A 6,638-nucleotide genomic window follows, 5' to 3' on the forward strand; every position below is an offset into this window, starting at 1 on the left:
AACTTATTATTTATTCTTTAATCAACAGTTTTCAGGGTTCTTACAAACCAAACTATTAATACATGTACCTAAATACACTATTATTATATTAGAGTATTAAGTATTTAGTGTAGCATTAAGGCCCTGAATACATCCTTTACTAATAATTAACTAATCATTTAGAACATAATTTCACTTTTTCATGACATAAGACATAAAAAGGTGTATTTCATTCATCCTCTAGTGGAAATGTAGGGTTCACTCTGTTGGTATATAGTTACAGTTTGAATACCCACATGCACAAAAAGGACCTATAGTCATTAAGCCCAAATACTAAGTGAAGGTTGAACCCGACTAGGAGACATTCTGAGTGGTTCTCCCGCCTCTCGGTGCACATGTATAACCTTTATCAGGGAAGTGTTTGATGGCGTCCCTGCAGGTTGGTTTTGGCTGCAGCGTCCGTCTGTGTGTCAACAGGAGAGCAAACAGAGAGTGTTTGAGTTCAGGGCGAAGCAGCAAAACAAACCACAGTGTTCAAACTGATCAAACAGCAGGCAGAGCTCCGCAGTGCAACAACACACACTCATATTATACACCCAGCTATTCAGGGAGGTGTATGAGTCAAGTGGGAAATTATCCTACATTTTTATCATCAACCCATAAGATTTGCTTTAAAGAAGCCCGAATATACTCTTTGGGCTTTTCCTTTTCCTGTAGTGTGTTCTATAGGGTATGGTGCATGTAAATGGTCTTCAAAGGCTAAAAACATTGGCATTTTTACTGCCGTTTGATCAACTCTTTCACTACTGTATTTTAATATACATACTTTACAGTGTTTGTACATTGCTACTTATTTTTGTGCTTATGCTTTACTTTATTTCAATATGTTTAATTAAATGTATTTTTATATCTATTTTTCTAATAAATTAAATGTCATTTATTTTTAATTTAATTTATGTTTTAATGCATTTATTTTATTTATATTGTCACATATTGCTCCATAGTGTGAGTCATTTCCTCGAAAAGCACATTTCTTTTGTTAGTGTTTTCCATGGAAACACAAGTCTACTGTCAGTTAAATATTACACCTGCATACTGTAGTGCATTGTCACGCTTCTACTGGCTAGCTTCAACAGATTGTTTGTGATAGATTAAGGGGCGGGACATCTGACGTCTGACCAATTACAACAGAGCCGGCCAGCTAACCAATCAGAGCAGACTGGGCTCTGGTTTCAGACAGAGGGTGAAAAGAGGAGCAGTGTGAGAAACATAAAGAGCTTTTTGAACATGGACTCTTTACGAGGGGTTTCAGTACTTTCTCTCAAGCATCTGAATACTTCCTCAGCTTCAGTGTGTTTGCTTTAAGAAGAAGCCTCCTCTTTCACACCAGGCCTTCTCTGACCTTTCTACCACTTCTACATCTCCTCTCCACACCAACCTCACGTAGGTTAGCTTTTGGCGGAGCTGCTTATTATGTATGACTCTGCTTTTGTAGTCCCTCCACATCATTTCTCATCCCGTATGCTGAAAGCTGCTCTCCCCTCCGGCAAGCAGCGCTATGACAGTCAGGAGGAAGTAAGAAGTCTTTCAAAACTATTTTCCTCATCCTCCCATTTTCTCCATCGCCCCCCCTCCCCCCCCGTCCTCAGAGAGCACCTGAGTGACGAGTTCTTCAAGGATGAAAAGCACGGCGGAGGGGAATCCAGAAAAGCACAAATAAAAACACAAAAAATGTACGAGAGAGGACGGGGAAGACACTGCATTACACACACACACACACACACACACACACACGCACACACACTGCACACACACCCTGAGGATTAGCACCAGCGTGACACTGGACACTTCAGGGAAGACAACATCTGCTCACTTCCATACTTCTAAAGCTGCACCAAAAAATTAAAACAGAAGCACATTGTGTTCTCAGGAAACTCCAGAAATATTCAGACGCTCTACCGAGGCAGAAGTACCTGTAGTGCACTGTAAAATACTCCGTAACGTGTACAAATACTGCATTGGAGGAGTAAATTAAGTTAGTATAATAAGCAAAATTACTTTGAAGATTAAAAGATATTATTATTTTATGAAGTTAAAACTACTTATTATCAGCAAAATGCATCAACACAAACTATCCAAAGACTCAAAGTGATTTATAAATCATTGTAAATGTTAAATAAATTGTTGAATAAATGAGGAGGAATTCAATTGTAAAAAATATAGAACTCTTATAAAAAACAATGTTGTAAAAGAAATAAAATATGGATTTTTTAACAAGAGTTATAATTATACAAAAACAAAAGCACAATAGGAATATGAATGAAGATGAATATGACTTTTGCATTTAACAAAAATTATGGCGTATTCAAAGTACCCAATGCAGAGAAAACTCAAATACAGTTGAAAATTATTATTCAAATAAATAATCCAAATATTATATATGAGATAATAATAAATAATAACAATAAGAATTATTATTAATAATATTATTATTAATAATATTATTAATAATATTATTATTATTATTATTTATTATTATTAAAAAATAATAAATGATTAATATTATTGTTTACTGAAAGTCCTGAGTACTTCTTTCACCTCTCTCTCTCTCTCTCTCTCTCTCTCTCTCTGTCTCTCTCTCTGTCTCTCTCTTTCTCTGTCTCTCTCTCTCTCTCCCTCTGTCTCTCTCTCTCTCTCTCTCCCTCTGTCTCTCTCTCTCTCTCTCTCTCTCTCTCTCTTTCTGCTTGAATCGTTTCAACCAGGAAACTGAATCTGCAGCAAAGTGTCCCAGAACAGGACTCAACAAAGTGAGGGGGGACAGGAGGCTGCAGACAAGGTTACACTGAGGGCATCTGCTCAGTTTGACCCCCCCCCCCCCCCCCATTAATACCAACTGCTGCCCTGATATTGATAACAACATGACTTTCTCCTGTAAGAAACACTGCAAAAAGACATTTCCTCCTGAAATCCGGACCAGATTCTGTTTGTTTTGAGTACATTTACTCAACTCATTTACTGAAGCACAGCTTAAATGAACAGCTGGGTTATTTGAGGAGATTTTCCTGTGAGAAAAACTATAAAAGAAGATTTTTCTCAGCAGATTTGGGCAAGATAGAAGTGGAACTCTGTGCCAAAATGTACCTTTATGTTTTATACTTTAGGAACGTTCAGATTCAGAAACCATGTCTGTATTTCTACATGGTATGCATATTAGTGAAGTGAAATATCTGCTGCTTCTTTGTCCTTAAATCACACTCACACACACACACACACACACACACACACACACACACACACACACACACACACACACACACACACACACACACACACACACACACACACACAGAACAGTAATTGCAGATAATGGAAGCAGGAGTTGGAGGCTGTATTGTAACTACAGTCACTGACAGCTACTTATTAAATCACATTGACTTCATAATGAGCAGTGATTGTGTGAATGGCGGCAGATTATTTATAGAACGCACACTGCTGGGGGCTGATTGGAGGGAAATCTTTAAGAGACATGAAGCCAAAGCCTTTAACACACACATGGAACCACACACTCAAACAAAAACACAGTCAAGGGAGTTAGCACCTCCTGTTCCCCTCCAAAAACCCAATGGGATTTCTCCATGTGATTTTGAATTATTGCAGAAATAATCTGTGTCAAACAAACGCTTATGATACCGAAACCTTTCGTTCAGCAGGATCATTTCCAAATATTAACACCACTTCATGATTTATGAATGCTATAGAGGAACTACAGCACGGTCACATGACTTCATATCACCACCGCTAAGCTAAAGGAGGCTAATGTTGGGCTATAAAGGAACTACAGCACGGTCACATGACTTCACGTCACCACCGCTAAGCTAAAGGTGGCTAATGTTGGGCTATAAAGGAACTACAGCACGGTCACATGACTTCACATCACCACTGCTAAGCTAAAGGAGGCTAATGTTGGGCTATAAAGGAACTACAGCACGGTCACATGACTTCACATCACCACCGCTAAGCTAAAGGAGGCTAATGTTGGGCTATAAAGGAACTACAGCACGGTCACATGACTTCACGTGTGGCTAATGTTGGGCTATAAAGGAACTACAGCACGGTCAAATGACAGCACGTACATGTATGTGTTTGTTTTCTCGCATTAAACCTTACACTTTTCATCATATGTTGGTCCAAATTTGCATGAGACTTTTTTCACGAGTGCTTTTGATATTAACTTCAATGATTAACCATCAGTTCAAAGTGAGGCAGTCAGTGTGAAACCCTCATCGTATCAAAAACCTTTCAAACATTAATTCACTTATAAATACCCACTCAGAGTTACAGCTTCAAATGTAAAAGAACCTCCATCAGTGGAAGAAGTAAGTACATTTACTGAAGTACAAAAGAGAAGTTTGGAGGTACTTATCTTGAGTATGTTAGCTAGGTAGAATAATTACAAATAATTGATCACGTATTATTAAGGGTTACCGTAACAATGGACTGATTCTATCTATTAAGCATGATATAAAAGTGATTCTGCAGAATAAGAACTTCTACTTTTGATGCTTAAATACTGGCTCCATTGTTGAGTAAAATAAACATTTTATTAACATGAAATAAAACAATTAAAATAAAGAGAAATTAAACAAAAACATGTAATTGAATTAATTAAAACAAAATAAAATGTAAGAAATATTTGTAAAAACATGGCGACGTTAAAATAAAAATATGGATATAGTCCCACAATATATAACAACAATATACAAATATCCATCATCCATTTCGTCGGCTCGCGGAGGTAGCCGTTCCAGCAGAGGGCCCCAAACATCCCTTTCCCTGCCCACATCGACCAGCTCTGACACGGGATTCCAAGGCGCTCCCAGACCAGCGTGGAGATGTAATCCCTCCACCTGGTCCTGGATCAGCCCATCGGTCTCATCCCAGTGCCTGGAACCCCTCGTCCAGGTGGCCACCTTAGGGAGATGCCAGCCACCCTCCGGAGAACCCAATTCGGCCGCTTGTATCTGCGTACCTGTTCTTTCGGTCATGACTCATCCTTCATGGCCACAGGTGAGGGCAGGAACAAAGATGGACAGTTTACCCTCACCTATATTACAATATGTATAACACGTACTGCTGAAATCCAAATGAATGCCTATAAATGTTATACGCTACTGTAAAAAGGCCAGAGCATTAAGAGTATTTCAGGTTTTTTCCCATGTTATATAAAGGTAGAGTCATATCCTCTGCCCACCATATTGCAACGAGGACAGCATGCCGTGAGGGGGAAGCAGGATTAATAGCCGCTGCTCTGTTACTTCCACTCTTTACTGATTTTATATCCAGACTAGTGGTCATTAGCGGCTGACAGCCGTCTGTCGGCAGGAATCTTCTTAGCCTGCAGATTACAACAAAGCTGCCTCTGTTTCCTCTCCACGTACCTGTGGAGTGGGACATGTCAGCGAATGAAGACATATTTTACCACTAACAGATGATGTGTTGCTCCGAGTGACAGATGCTTTGAGTGCTTCGCTGCTGAGTGACAGCACACTGTCAGGGCTTTTTGTTTTTTCCGTGTGTGTGTGTGTGTGTGTGTGTGTGTGTGTGTGTGTGTGTGTGTGTGTGTGTGTGTGTGTGTGTGTGTGTGTGTGTGTGTGTGTGTGTGTGTGTGTGTGTGTGTGTGTGTGTGTGTGTGGATGCTGCCAGACAGACAGGGGACACATCCATGCAGAAAAAAAGCACCTAGGAGGCATCTTTCAGGCATGTCGAAAACAAGAAAAGCCCAAATCCAGACAGCCAAGAGTGGGAATTTTGAACCCGAAAATAGCAGCTCTCTTCTGCATAATTGGAACAAATTCAGGATTCAAAAGATTTACTGTCAAATGCACAGCTACAGTGTAGATATGGAAATCTGAACTCTCATGCTCCTGCAACAATGCAACATAAATATATATATATATAAGACATAGAACATTATAAATAGAATGTCAAATAGAAATACAAGGAGCTTAAGGGTGCAGAGAATGTTGTAAAGGACAAGTAAATGCAGTACTGGATGTACATAGAGTAAGTAAAATGTATATTTGTCAGGAATAAATAGAAACGCACCTGGGACGGCACTATTTGCTGACTCAGCGTATAGCGTTTTACACTTTCTATCATGTCTTCCTTGTCTCAGAAAGGAAATATTCAAACATAATATACATATATAATGTAATATCCTCTTTCCCTCTTTTCAGCGCTGCACAGCTCTCCACTTTGAGTATAGTATTTGCCTTGTTTGATTTTACAGTATTCAGTTTCCTACACCGTAAACGTGCACTATTTCCCACTATTGGTATTGTTTTTTTAACTGGTTTCATGTGTTGTATATATTATGTTGCATGGTTGGAGGAGCCTGGGTCTTCATTGCCATATCTACACGGTATCTACTGTGCATAAAGCTTTTGAATCTTGAATCCTTCAGGCTTCTCAAAATCGAGCAGAATCCACATCCAGACAGCCAAGAATTGGGAATATTGAAGCTGAAAATAGCATCTGTCTTCTGCGTGATTGGAACAAATGTATATGCGTCAGGAAAACAAGGGAAACACAGCTGGGACGGGACTATTTTCTGAATCAGTGAAGCGTTTTACCTTTATTATCATGTCTTTCCTGGACTC

This window comes from Eleginops maclovinus, chromosome 9 (genome assembly GCF_036324505.1).
Source record: "Eleginops maclovinus isolate JMC-PN-2008 ecotype Puerto Natales chromosome 9, JC_Emac_rtc_rv5, whole genome shotgun sequence".
NCBI lineage: Eukaryota > Metazoa > Chordata > Actinopteri > Perciformes > Eleginopidae > Eleginops > Eleginops maclovinus.